Source organism: Micropterus salmoides, unplaced genomic scaffold, assembly GCF_014851395.1.
Source record: "Micropterus salmoides isolate LMB-PRFRI ecotype aquatic unplaced genomic scaffold, ASM1485139v1 Ms_hic_scaffold_13, whole genome shotgun sequence".
In the NCBI taxonomy this organism is placed as follows: Eukaryota; Metazoa; Chordata; class Actinopteri; order Centrarchiformes; family Centrarchidae; genus Micropterus; species Micropterus salmoides.
The window spans coordinates 838,976-853,521 of NW_024040374.1; positions in this window are offsets into that span (position 1 = coordinate 838,976).

Consider the following 14,546-nt stretch of genomic DNA (forward strand, 5'->3'; position numbering starts at 1 on the left):
ATTGTGATGTCTGTCAGCCATCGGCGATGGATGATGGCATCGTCTATCCAACCCAACCCTATTCACTAACAAAGAGCACGCCAATGCGAGGTATGAAAGGGTGGTTTATTCGGATAATAAGGAGTATTTATGATGGAGGGATTGAGGGGACAGGGGTGAAAGGGTCGAGAATGGAGGGATGAAGGGCTTGTTTAGGTTTAGTGGCCTGGAACTGCTAGGAACGTGGGGGTTGAGACTCAGGGTGGCGGCTCGCCTATCAACCCCCTGTGATAGAAAAAGAACAATTAATTTGGCGAGAGGAAACCTACGCAAATACAGGGAGAACATGCAAACTCCACACAGAAAGGCCTGGGCTGACTGAGGTCTGAACCCAGCACTTTCTTGCTGTGAGGCCATAGTGCTCTCCACTGGGCCACCATGCTGCCCGTTGAAAGAGGCGAGATATGCGGTTCGCGGTGGGGGACGAATGTGAGAACTGAGAAACAGGAGAGAAAGGGGTTGGACAGGCTTATTTACACTCACCTAAAGGATTATTAGGAACACCTGTTCAATTTCTCATTAATGCAATTATCTAATCAACCAATCACATGGCAGTTGCTTCAGTGCATTTAGGGGTGTGGTCCTGGTCAAGACAATCTCCTGAACTCCAAACTGAATGTCAGAATGGGAAAGAAAGGTGATTTAAGCAATTTTGAGCGTGGCATGGTTGTTGGTGCCAGACGGGCCGGTCTGAGTATTTCACAATCTGCTCAGTTACTGGGATTTTCACGCACAACCATTTCTAGGGTTTACAAAGAACGGTGTGAAAAGGGAAAAACATCCAGTATGCGGCAGTCCTGTGGGCGAAAATGCCTCGTTGATGCTAGAGGTCAGAGGAGAATGGGCCGACTGATTCAAGCTGATAGAAGAGCAACTTTGACTGAAATAACCAGTCGTTACAACCGAGGTATGCGGCAAAGCATTTGTGAAGCCACAACACGCACAACCTTGAGGCGGATGGGCTACAACAGCAGAAGACCCCACCGGGTACCACTCATCTCCACTACAAGCAGGAAAAAGAGGCTACAATTTGCAAGAGCTCACCAAAATTGGACAGTTGAAGACTGGAAAAATGTCGCCTGGTCTGATGAGTCTTGATTTCTGTTGAGACATTCAGATGGTAGAGTCAGAATTTGGCGTAAACAGAATGAGAACATGGATCCATCATGCCTTGTTACCACTGTGCAGGCTGGTGGTGGTGGTGTAATGGTGTGGGGGATGTTTTCTTGGCACACTTTAGGCCCCTTAGTGCCAACTGGGCATGGTTTAAATGCCACGTCCTACCTGAGCATTGTTTCTGACCATGTCCATCCCTTTATGGCCACCATGTACCCATCCTCTGATGGCTACTTCCAGCAGGATAATGCACCATGTCACAAAGCTCCAATCATTTCAAATTGGTTTCTTGAACATGACAATGAGTTCACTGTACTAAAATGGCCCCCACAGTCACCAGATCTCAAGCCAATAGAGCATCTTTGGGATGTGGTGGAACGGGAGCTTCGTGCCCTGGATGTGCATCCCACAAATCTCCATCAACTGCAAGATGCTATCCATCAATATGGGCCAACATTTCTAAAGAATGCTTTCAGCACCTTGTTGAATCAATGCCACGTAGAATGAAGGCAGTTCTGAAGGCGAAAGGGGGTCAAACACAGTATTAGTATGGTGTTCCTAATGATCCTTTAGGTGAGTGTATGTATGTGCAGGTGATTGAATTAGAGAGGCACAGGTGGATGAAATGAGTAAAGCATGGGTGGTTGGATTGAAGGAATTGAATGAGGCGCAGGCGGTTGAATGAGTGAGAGAGGCGTGGTCTCGTTCCTAAACTTTAGTTATATAACTCCATTTCTCAACACACCTATTGCATTGTTAATTTATTTCAAACATTCTTGTGTTCTTATGTTTTGTAACATTGAGGGCATGGCTCAGGAGGCAGAGTGAGCGCGCTCTTGATGAGCAGGTAGGCCCTTTGCATGGCAGCCTCTGCCATCAGTGATTGACTGTGTGTGAATGGGTGAATGTTGGCATGTGTTGTAAAGAGCTTTGAGTGGTCGACTAGAAAAGTGCTAAATAAATGCAGTCCATTTACCATGGACTGGATCCCGGTCTCTGTGGTTGTTGTCGGGATTTTTGTTCCAACCCCTTTTATCAAATCCTTATTTTAAAGAACCTTTTCCTCACCCTCTGGACCAACGTTGTTAAAGTAAAACAACAACAACAACAAACAATAATTACATGTCTTTCTTGTTGTGGGGTGTAATAAACACTGTAGCCTCAATGGGGTGCTAACAGTGCTTTAGCATTTTAGTCTCTACTCTTGTTGGGAAGATGCAATAATTACACTCTTGCTTCCACCCTCATGTGAAGATAGTAAACAGCCCCAGGAAGCAGCAGAGGGGTCACTTTGCAGAGCAGAGCCATCAGCCCAGACAGGCTGAGCTTTCATCCTGAACAGAGTCTTTGTGGAATCTGCAGTTGAGAGAAACCTCAGTCAGTCTCTGGAGCCGGGATGGTTTCAACGAGACTGAGAGGAGTAAGCCTAACCTCCATTCCCTGGGAGAATCCATACCAGAGGAATGTGCTTTCTCTTCATCTCTGTGTTCTCATAGTAAATCATGTCACTGAAAAAAAACTAGACCTGATGATTTTTGGGCTGCTTTTTCTTTGGCTGCCCATTTTAACTCTCCCAGCATGTAGTTGAGTGTCTTTTTTTTTTTTTTTGCCATACTCAGATCTCCTCAGCTCAGGGCAGGGATTAGTTAGACAGACTTTTTATAGGCCCGGCCATGAACATGTAATATTTCATCCAGCAATGTGGGTTTGGAGCCTGGATCAGGTGCTGCTGACTGTAAGGGTTTAATCTCAGAGCCAAACAAAGGATGACAAATGATGACATCCTGACTGCCTTAGAGCACATGCAGGAGGTCCTACCTTCATCTTAATATACCCTAAGATTTCTAAAGCTGTGTTCAGTGGAAAAGAAAAGGTGCTGTACCAAGAGGGGGAATAATTTCTCTTCCCAAAAATGACCTTCCTGCTGAGCAGCGTTTGATGGAAAGCATTGCTCACAACAACAAAAAAGGAGGAATTTCTTCCCATCTGGAGCATGGACCGTGTGTTCGTGCATGTGTGTGTGTTTGTGTGTAATTTGCCTATTTGACTATGATGAAGCAATGCAGCCCCAGCATGTTCTTGGCTATACGTGCAGAGCCAGACACTGAGGCCTGCACACTATAAAAGACTGGTGTAAGATTTCTGCCATGTATGTGGGTGTTACTTGTGTGTGTTGTTTGTGCATGTCCATTTCTGTCTGTCTGCCAAATGCAGTATGTTACGCAACACAAAACAACAATTTCGTGTACAATTCTTTTGTCAGAATGTGCTATTGTTTGTTTTAAATATGTTTTATTGAACAAAAAGATGTCAAACTACATGAAATTTAATTTACATTTGTGGTTTTATTTTTTTGCAAAGATTGCAAGATGTTTTTGTCCATCTTTCTTTCTTCTTTCTTCAACTGATCCTAAGGCAAAACTGGAGATTTGGGGGGACATTTTTACTGAACTGGAAACTGGAAAAGAAAACTCCACAGGGCAAAAATACAATAACACTCTTGTCTATCAGAATCAGAATCATGTTTATTGCCAGGTACATTTCACATATGAATTCTTATTAATGAAACAGCATGGTTAAGGTTAGGGAAAGACAGTATTTAGGGCAAACATCAAAATGGTTAGAAGTATGGGTTGAGGGCAACTAAAACACTTTGTTAAAGTCCAGCTGAAATCATATTAAGCCATGCCTTTTAGTAAATAGTGTTTTTCTAAATGTTTTATTTATGTTTTTATAATTAAAAAGGAAGAATAAAGGTATGGATGCTGGTGTTAGACTGTAAGGAACGAGAGACGAAATAAACAAACTTGTGCAGACAGCATGTCGTTAATGGTGTTGAAGAGGAAGGACCACAGCAGCATTTAACCAGACCCAGCTGATACTGCGTGTTACATAGGCGGGTTATAGGTAACGCAGCGAGGGAATAACAGCAAGCTCATCAGACGTTTCCTAAAAATAAACATTGTTCACGAGTCCCGCACCTCGAGTCCGAGTCAAGTCTGAAGTCTTTTGACGATGAGTCTCATGTCGAGTCTGAAGTCACTGTGTGTGCGACTTAAGTCGCACTCGAGTCCCCATCTCTGCCCAAGTGACATTTGCAGGTACATACACATTAGTTATCTAGCCTGCAAACTACCGGCATCAGTGCACTTTGCCCTGATGAACGTTGAATGAATGTTTAGTGGCTTGACGTGTGTTCATGTTTGTAAGTTAGTTAAGAAGGAGAGTTTAGCAGAAAAGCTAATGTAAGTTTCTGTTCAGAGTCTGCAGCTCTTGTTTTGTGTAGCAGGTTCCTGTCTGCTCTGGAGTGCATGTACAGTATGCTCCCAGGGTCCTTTTGTTCCCTAACCCCACTATCATGCAAGATGTGATTCGCTGTATCGACACAATGTTCGTAAAATAACGGTAAAAAGTCTGGCAGCAAAGTTGCCAACCACTTACCATCAAATTACAGCTAAAATAAAAAAAAAACAAAACATATATTATATTGATATATATTGGTATATTTTTAAGATGATCCATTCCATCTACAAGAACTCCTTGTCAAAGTCATCAAGGAACAACACAGAATATGTGATTTACAAAATAAGTGCAACAATTTTATTTCATTTGGACTTTAAGGTTAGGGAAATGTGGTGTTCATAGTTGATAAAAAGGTAAATGTTTATTGCAAGTCTGTGATGGGACTTGGTCTCCTGCATGAAAGTCAGCCTCGCTACATATAGGGCACACTATTTCCTGCAGAGTTAAGGTTGACACTAGATGTAAATCGTCAGGTGTGTAATCAACATAACAATGGTACAAAGCCAGCGCCATAGAGAAATGGTTTTCCCAGTCCGGCGTGAAAGAAATCTGACTGGCCTGCACAGACCCCCGGTCTCAACCCCATCCAATGCATTTGGGATCAACTGGAACCCATTTCCTGTTTCTAACTGACAGTCAACATTGTATTTATTAAGCATGACCACAATTGTTCCCCCTTTAAGCCCCTCTTACCACAATTATTCCCTTTAACATATTTTTGTTGGCTTCTTTTGAACATACTGAATAGCCACTCAACAATATCAACAGAAAACACACAGGGACATATTAACAAAGAAAAGGCGCCACGGCTTATTTTCTCATTGTGATAGGCTGCAAAAACAGAAGTAGATCTATGATAAATTTGACTTTCTCCATTTACTGTTACATTCAGGAACATGGGGTGGGGGTGGGGGTGTTAAAGCTGGTAAGCCATACACGGTCTTCAAATTCTGTTAAAGTTATCAGAGGAGCATTGTGAATCTCAGCGTCTGAGGTGCTGCATCACCTCCCTTCCCACTGAGTCTTCCAGCGGAGAAGGATCAGTCTTTGTGCTAACAAAGTTACAAATCTTAGTTAAGTTCCAAAAATAGCTATCAGAGGATCCTTTCTGAATTACCATTTTAAAAATATCTGACAGTGTTTTGAAGATTGAACCTCAGTAGGTGGACCGATATAACGTCAGAATGATTGTGCTAGAGAAGGAGGTGAGCGTCTGTCACAGGTAGAATCTACATCTGGGAACATTTTAGAGAGTTTGACTTTAGAGAAATGAAGGCGATGCTGCACCTTGACTTGAATGAGGCCATGCCGACAGATTGCGCCTGTAAGCACCCAAATCCCCTTCTTATGCAGAACTGCCACTCCAGGCTGATCAGGGTTCATAAACTTAAAGCAAATATCTTATAACCAATGGGAGGGAGGCAGTCCAAAGAACAAACAGAATCTAACACTCATCCAGGAAGTAATCCAAGCAAAAATAAATCCAAACATGGGTAGAACAACAGCACGGTGGCAATGCTTCAGCATCTGAGCAGGAAGCACCAACATATTCTCACTCCCAACTCGCTTGGTCAAGGCCCTTTGGCGTTGCTTTTTAACGCCCTGGGTAGCCCTTTAACCTGATTTTAAGATGTTTAAGCAACCCGTTCTGACTCACGAGTCGTCATATATGGACGCATGGTCGAGAGCCATAGTCGTCAGTTTGTGCCCTTTACTGTCACAGTTCAACATAGTGGGGGAAGCCCTGTAGTGTCGGTTTTTGTCGGTAAAGGTAGGTATATCATATTTAACAGAAAAGACAGAGTAAGGAGGTGGTTGTGGTGGATAGAGGGCCAGAACCTGGACTTTGGGCCAGGACACTGGGGTTCGAGTCCCGTGTGAAACAAAAAGTCAACATCAAATATTTGTTTTTATGCAAGTTACGCAAATTGCAAATAACTTAACAGTGACCAAATCTAACTTACTAAATCTATACTATACTAGTTTCGCACCTGTTACATCAGCAAATAGGGTGAGTCTACAAATTTAGAGGTCTGCTGGTTTGCGTGAACAGTGTGCCCCTGGACACAAACTCAGGACTGGAGACCAAGCTTTGAGTCCTGTGTGAAAGAAAGTCAAAGGTGACACGTTTGAAGTTAAATAACATTTTGTAGATGGCTTATGTTGCGTGACTTAGGTGATGTAAATTTTAACCCAAACCACAAACTTTTACCATTGTGTTGTCATAAAACAGATTTAATTCTAGCAGTGATTTGTAACGGTTCTGGAGGGCATGGACAAATGATGTATTTTGTTATTTAATTTGGAGGATGTTAATCGCCGTGATGATGGTCAGGTGTCCATATACTTTTGGACATGTGGTATATGTTTTCCTGTAAACAAATATGTTTATGCAGCATATCACAGCTGGAAATAAACACCACAGAAGCTGGCATCTGTGGTGTTTATGTGTGTGTGTGGTGAGTGCAACTGTGTACATTAATTCAGCATAATTTAATACAACAAACGCCTCATTTCATTGCTCTGAGTGAGGTTTTGAGAGCAGAGCCACCCATTTAGATTTACCCACAGTTCATGCCGGCGCCCCCTCAATGTTGCCATGGTAGTGTGTTGTCTGACAACATGTGGAGCCGCTCTCGGGGCCCGGCGCTCTCGGGTGCCCTTGGAAGCTCCGTCCCTCATGCTGGTTTCAATTCCATAACCTTTCAGATCACGGCGTAATGAGTCGAAATGGCTCGCACATGCACATTATGTCCCGACGAATCATTTTTCCACCCAGCCAATTTACTCCCATGATTAAATCTTTTTTTCCTACGTGAGTCAGAGCAGAGAGCCAGGCGAGGCAGAGGCTTGGAGCGCGTTGTGTGTCTTCAGGGAGTCAAGTGTGTGTGTTTGTGAATGTGAGTGTGTTGAATGACTGAGCATCAGAGGTGGAAAGTAACTCAGTACTTTTACTTAAGTTCTGTTGCTCATTGCATTTTTGAGGTTCTGGTACTTAAATATTTCCAGATTTTCCAATTCTGCCTTTAAATTGGGGGAATAATTTGAAATAAATATCAAGTAAATATTTCTTCTCCACTACATTTATCTGATGATTTGAGGTACTTGTATGAGGAAAAACACCACTATTATCATCCTTATGTTTCTTTTCTTCCTTCTTTCCAAGCTTATCTTTTCCTCCCATTACCATTAGACCTTCTCTTCTCGTTCACCTTCTTTTCCCCTTCTTTTTTTTGTTTTTATATGTTCCTTCCTCTACTAATTTGAGAGCAAATCAAATCCTCCAAACTGCAGCTGGGGTTCTAATCTGACAGCTTATGCTAACCAAACCCCACTTACATTTCCACAACAAATATCTTGATGTTTCATATTTGCTAAATCAGTGTTAGCATATTATGAAAAAAATGCAAAAGAACCCAAAACGTTGAATCTGACATAAGCAAACTCATCTGGTGCAAATTCCTGGTCGATCGATTTATAACACGAACAATGTGTTTCTACAGTTTACCTCGTGGTCGTTGTGACAAAAGATCAAATAATTGCAACCAAGTCCTGTATTACACACTTTTGGTGCACAGATCTGTTACTGAAACTGGACTTCCTGGATCAAATTTCACGGTGTCGTCAGCACCTGAAACCACACGCCCCCCTGGCAGTGCAGCCCCATGCACATTTCTGACGCTTTGCTTTTTGGTCTGAACGCCTGTTTACACTTGTTTACATTTATTTTTGTCATTTTTGATATTGATAATACCTTTTTATCATAACATACCTGTGTGTATGCATGTGTGTGTTTGGCCTGAGTGTGACGTATTCATGAGAAGGAGGGCAGAGAAACAGGCCCCGCTGCTGGAGCCATTAGCTGCTCCAGTAAATCTGCTGGGACCTGAGAGAGTCGGCCCTTAAGCGGCAGGTATTTCCTGTCTCTTGATCTTGGGAGGCAAAGCTCATTTCTGCCGGTGGGGGTTCGGCCTTCATAATAAGTTGTGGTTTGATGCCAACAGTTTATTATTCAATTTCATTTTGTGGAGCCTGCTGTATGTGTGTGTGTGTGTGTGTGTGTGTGTGAGCCTGCAGCCCACTCGCCAACTGTGGTAATTGGACAATTCTGTAAAATACCCAACCCAACCCCAAGATTCACTGGCAACATTTTTAAATGTTTACTGCCAATTTTTAAAAATGAACTATTCCCATAATATTCCTTCATTACAACTGCAGCATGGTCAAGGTGTGGTTATCATAAAGCATAACACTTTATTAAAGCTCCACTAATCAAATGTTTTATATTAACAGCGAATGAAATCACACGTTTAAAGGATCTTTTTGGTATTTTTAAACCTGGGCCCCATTTTCACACATGTTGGTGTGGAAATGGCTAGTAGGTACAAAAAGTTATGAATCTGTGCAGAAGATGCTTCAGCCGGCAGCCGCAAACCAGCGCCCGTCAAAATGGCGTCCACAAAAAGAGCGTCTTTTGCAAGAGACAGGCTCAGACTTTTAGACCAGGTGTCTGACAACATCATGGAAAGGATCCCCGAGGGACTCTGGGTGACACCGTATGTTTTAAACGGGAAACTGAAGTCTCGCTCAAGGACAATTCTTGCTTTGAAATCTCATGTGAGGCGAGTTGTTGCAGGAAGACGCCGGTGGAAAAGAGGGAGGAGTTTATTGTGTGCGTACAGGAGCTGCTAGCAAGACTTTATTTCCTAACGTTACTCCAACACAACAAACTTCTCTCTCCAACTCTGACTCATGTTTCCACCATCGTCTTCCTGCAACAATTTATCAGAATGAGAATTGTCTTTGAACGCGACTTAAGTTTCCTGTTTAAAAACAAAGGTTGCCTTGTTGTGGCTCTGATTAAACCCACTGTACACTCCCTGCCCAGCACCAAACAGCAGACAGACAGAACATTTAGCAGACAGAAGAGCCAGATATTTCCCTCAGACGTTGGTGGAGACCGAACCAGAGGTAAAAGAGATTTTAGACTGATATTCACCTGGTGGACACAAGCGCCACTACACCTTGATATTTTTGCTGTTTCTGCTTTGTGTGATAACAGGTCATTGTTTCACATAACTGCTTTATAAGGAGATCCAAATAATCAGAGGTTTGTGCATATCAGCTTCTACTGGAGATCCTCTGAACCCTAGTGGCCACAAAGCAATGAATGCAGCCATGACACATTCTCACTACCAGCTTTTTAAAACCAGGGAACCCTTGTAGCACCCTATTTTGGATGTTTAGGGCTCCGCGGTCCAGTTTCAGTGTAAAACTGGTGGTTAATGTTAAAAACTGTGTAATTTCACCAGGTTAAGGCACTAAAACTACTTGAGATTTAGAAAAACAAAACATGGTTTGGGTTAAAATAACTATGTTGCTTACGTAACTTTACTAAAACTCTGTCTTTGTTTAACACGTGTCACAACCTGGCTCAACAGTAATGGCCCTTTCAGATAGGAAGCGATTTGCGCTGCGCAAAAGTTCAGCTACTTTTAAATCCTGCCAACACGTCCACCCCAACAACACATTCTCACTCCTGAATCGTCACATATTGACGCCTGGTCAAGGCCCTTTGGCGTCGCTTGTTAACGCCCTGGGCACCCCTTTACCGTAATTTATTGACATTTAGGGCTCCGCGGTCAAGTTAGCAACAACAAATGTGCAACGTCTGGTTACACTTTCAAATAAAACTGCGTTTCGACAGATCGCCATTTTGAAATGGCACGTTATTAAAGTAGTAAAACTAATACAGTACGGTTAGATTTAGGCATCAAGGTTGGGAAAAGATCATGGTTTGGCTTAAAATAACTACATACGTCAGCGTTATGTAACTTACATCACTTGCCTAACTTAAATAAAAATATTTGACTTTTTTTTCCCACATGGGACACGAACCCCGGTCTCCTGGTTCAAAGTTATCAACTTTATATCATAAAATATCATAAACATGCCTTTACCATCAAAAACATTTTGTTGGGCAGGGGCTCAAGTGGAAAAAAACAAGACAAATGTATTAACTCAACAACATTTTTACTTTTCTACAAAATAATCAGTTCACACAGAGACCACGGTCTTCTTTAGTATTCACAAGGTTTATCACAGGAGCAGCGACAGCAGAGCAAACTATGCCACAAGCTACATGTTTTCTATGCTACTAGTTTCATAAATCGTTTCAATTCTTTTGGTGTCATTGGAATACATAACACTTCACATAAATCTTCACACTAAACTGTGGCATTGGGCTGCAGGCATAATTAAAATAAATATTATTTAAATACTTTTACTTTTTGTTTCACAAGCAAGATGCCAAATGAGTAAAGAGAACCTTTAGCTTCACACAGCCAAGCAACAGAGTACTGAATTGCATGAATACATTAATGTATTGATCAAATACTTAATTATTGTTGCTATTAAATTACATTCACCATACACACACACACACACACACACACACACACACACAACTACTGATGGTGACATGGACTTTCACATTTGAGGGAGGGCTGTTGGTATCATGTAAAGATCTATCAGCACACAACAAACTAATAGAATGGAGAGTTATTAGATGAGGACCTCTTTAAGGCACTTTTTCATGGAGTGGTCAATTTTGAGACTTTCTTCTTTTACTCTAATGGAAATAAAACTTCAAGAATAAACTCTTGATGGAAGTCATTAACTGGGGAAGTTCTGTGGTGATATGCTTTAGTTATTTAGTTTATTTACCTGCAGTGACTTGTCAAATGTGATGACGTTATTAGACACAAATGTAACTGTGTTCACCTGTAGTGTCTCCATCAGTACATTAGGTTGTAAGGCCATGAGATATTACTTATTATATTACTCTTATTATTATAAGACATAGGCTAGGCTTTTGTTTAATTAGCCGTAAACTCGAGGCACTGGTAGTTTAGTCTTTTGTTCATCACCACTCACCTCCACACAAGCCAAGAAAAACACTGCTGGGAGAGAAGCTGGAGGGGAGAGAGAGAGACAGAGACAGAGAGAGAGAGAGAGAGAGAGAGGGGGAGAGAGAGAGGGGGGGGGGCGAGGGGAGAGAGAGAGAGAGAGAGGGAGAGAGGGGGGGGGAGAGGGGGGGGAGAGAGAGAGAGAGAGAGAGAGAGAGCATCGGAACGCCATATTCCGACCTGATAGCCTATTTAGATTTTTTTTCCCAATAAATATATTTGTTTGACAGGGAATCTGCTGGAAACGGGAATAATATACTGTATATTAATTTATAAAAAATAAATAAAAGCATCCCAGAAAAGAGGGCACTTTCTCTTGAGGAAGAAAAAGGGCAGGTGCTGAAGCCCCTTTTGATGTCTATGTGTGCACGTGCCTGCTTCCCAGTGCCTTACAAGCTGACGCCAAGGGCTCTGAACCATGCGTCCGTATGTGACGACTTGTGAGTGAGAATTGGTCGGCCATAAGTTTAGGGACAGTACTGTCAGCAGTTCCATTAGGACGGGTTGTGCAGTAGAAAGTAGTTCTAATAAGAAATGCAAAGTGTGTGCAATATCCAAATGAGTGACTGGGACTTTTCTTTCTTTAGATTTACAAACAAAATTCTATTTACCTTCATTGTTCTGAGCTGGAGGCAGAAACCTCGAAGACAGACGTCTTAAAACTTGGTGGATTGTCATTTGGGTGATTTGACCTTTTCTGGGTGATATTGTGACATAGCTGGTTGAAGTGGAGCACATTTGATCTACTTTATATTCTGTTTCATAGTTTTAATTTTCAAAGTAACTGCAGAGGAAATGTTGTCATCGTCAGTTACTTTTCGCCGCTGATGTTACAGAAAGTAAAAAATTCATCCTCGACTACGACAAGGCTACCAGCTCCTTTCCTCCCCTACCCATAACCCTAGCACAAAAGACATAATTCAAATGATCACGAGAGGTCGCTCATCCAATAAACATAAATATACACTCACAGGCCTCTTTATTAGGTACACCTTGCGAGTACTGGGTTGGACCCCCTTTTGCCTTCAGAACTGCCTTCATTCTTCGTGACATACTTTCAACAAGGTGTTGGAAACATTCCTCTGAGACTTTGGTCCACATTGACATGATCGCATCTCGCAGTTGCTTCAGATTTGTTGTTGTTCCTAACGCATCAATTACACAAGCGGCGAGACAGAGGAACAGGCAGTGAACGCCTCTTTCAGTCTGAATGACTCCCTCTTCCTCCTTCATCTCCCACTCCGGGAAGGGCAGCAGCATCTTTAAGCTTCTTACGTGTTTTTTTTTCTTCTCCTGGTTTTAAGCCACTCAAAGATCCTCAACCTCAAGCAGGGCGTTTGCATTTGGAGGAAAACAGGATGTGAAGGTTTAAGACCACACTAAAGGAGTTTATGATGGAGGGAGACATTGTTCAGTCGTGTTCCTGGGCTTGTATACAAGGGGAACATTGAAACACCCCTGTGGTTAAGATGTGAGGGGGGGGGGATTTATTGGACTCACATGCGCAACGTTTTGAGTCAAACCTAATAGTAATTTGCCCTCAACTGTTCCAGGGAAGGTTGATAGTTGGAAGTAATTTGGGTAGAAATGAGATAATAAGTGATGCTAATTGTTGAAGTTAATGATCAAGTAAAACATGCATCAAAGTGTTTCATAATTAACATCAAATATGTAGATTGATGTGGACAGGAAATACCATTCTTTCTTTCTGTATTACATTTATCACTGTTTACTCCTTGAAACGGTCGCAAAAGGTTTATTTGTTTTTTGTTTAGTTACACATGAGAGAATTAAAAGGAAAAAATGCAAAGTCGTTAAAAAGAGAATGTGAGGGAGAATCATTAAAAGCCCGCTGAGTTTGGAAAGTAAGTGAAAGTTTGTTCATGGTGGACTTCTAAAGAGCAGACGTCGTAACTTCACAACAAAATGAGTTAAGTGAATAAAATGTACAAAGAAATGTACAGACGTGATACAACATACGGCAGAGCTACACTCAGGAAGACCAACTTAGAGGATTGATTTGTTAATCGTTTGACTGGCTGCCACTATGGCTCTAGTTTGTGCATTTTTTCTGCAGCTGCACACAATCTAATGATGATGAGCCTTGTTGCCTTCATACCGAAGCCCTAAGCGGCCAACGATTCAAACATTTTTTTACTCTGTTTTCTTGTGATAACGGGACAATTATCTTGTGATCTCGAGATAACGAGCCATGGCTGAAAAGTGAGTTTCTTTCATTTCAGACAAGTCATCTGTGTCATTGGTTAGCTCAGTTGGTAGAACACAGTACTCACAACCCAAAGATCAAGTGTTTGACTCCTGCTCTCAGCAACTTCTTTTTTTGTGTGGTTTTTATTATCCTCTTCAGCAAAGTTGTTATGAAGAGGATGCACACGGTCCAGCACAGGCTTTATTGTGAGCATGTGAACAGTCTCTTCAAAAGAACTTTGTTGAAGAGGATTATGAATGAGTCCTGTCCTTTACCAACTAAGTTAACTAGTCACATTGATATTTTTACAGAAATTACCATTAAACAATATTTAATATTTTATATATATATATAAATAATATAAATATTTGAATGGATGGTCTCTTAGAGCTTCCGTACCTTCAAGCTGAATTAATAGATTTTTTTGCCACTTGGCAACTAGACACAACATAAATTTGACATGCTGAAACTATTTCCACATTCAGCAGACACAGAGCAACATGATCATCCCGTTTGTTTTTTGTCCACCTGAAGAATATAAGTTCAGTATTCACTCACCTTTTAGCTCCGGTTTGAATTCCACCAACTCTTTAGCTGCTTGATGTCTCTAACTGTGTCTTTCTGCTGTTCGGTGCTGGACAGGTCATGTAAGGTGGCCTTGTCAGAGCTTGTTTGATGAAAACAACTGTCTGCAGCTGCAAGTGCTGAGAGTGAACTGAAACAGTAAAGCCTAAAAAGCTGAGTTGAGTTAGTGAACTCACTTTTTATTCCCTGGTTTTTAATCCAGCATGAGACTTGGATAGACTTTTGTTGTTGCCTTTGAATTGTTCCTGTCCTGTGTTGTCTACGTTTTTATGTGTTACATGTGTTTTCACGTGTGTTTCATGCTATATTCCTTGTGCAGCAGCTTG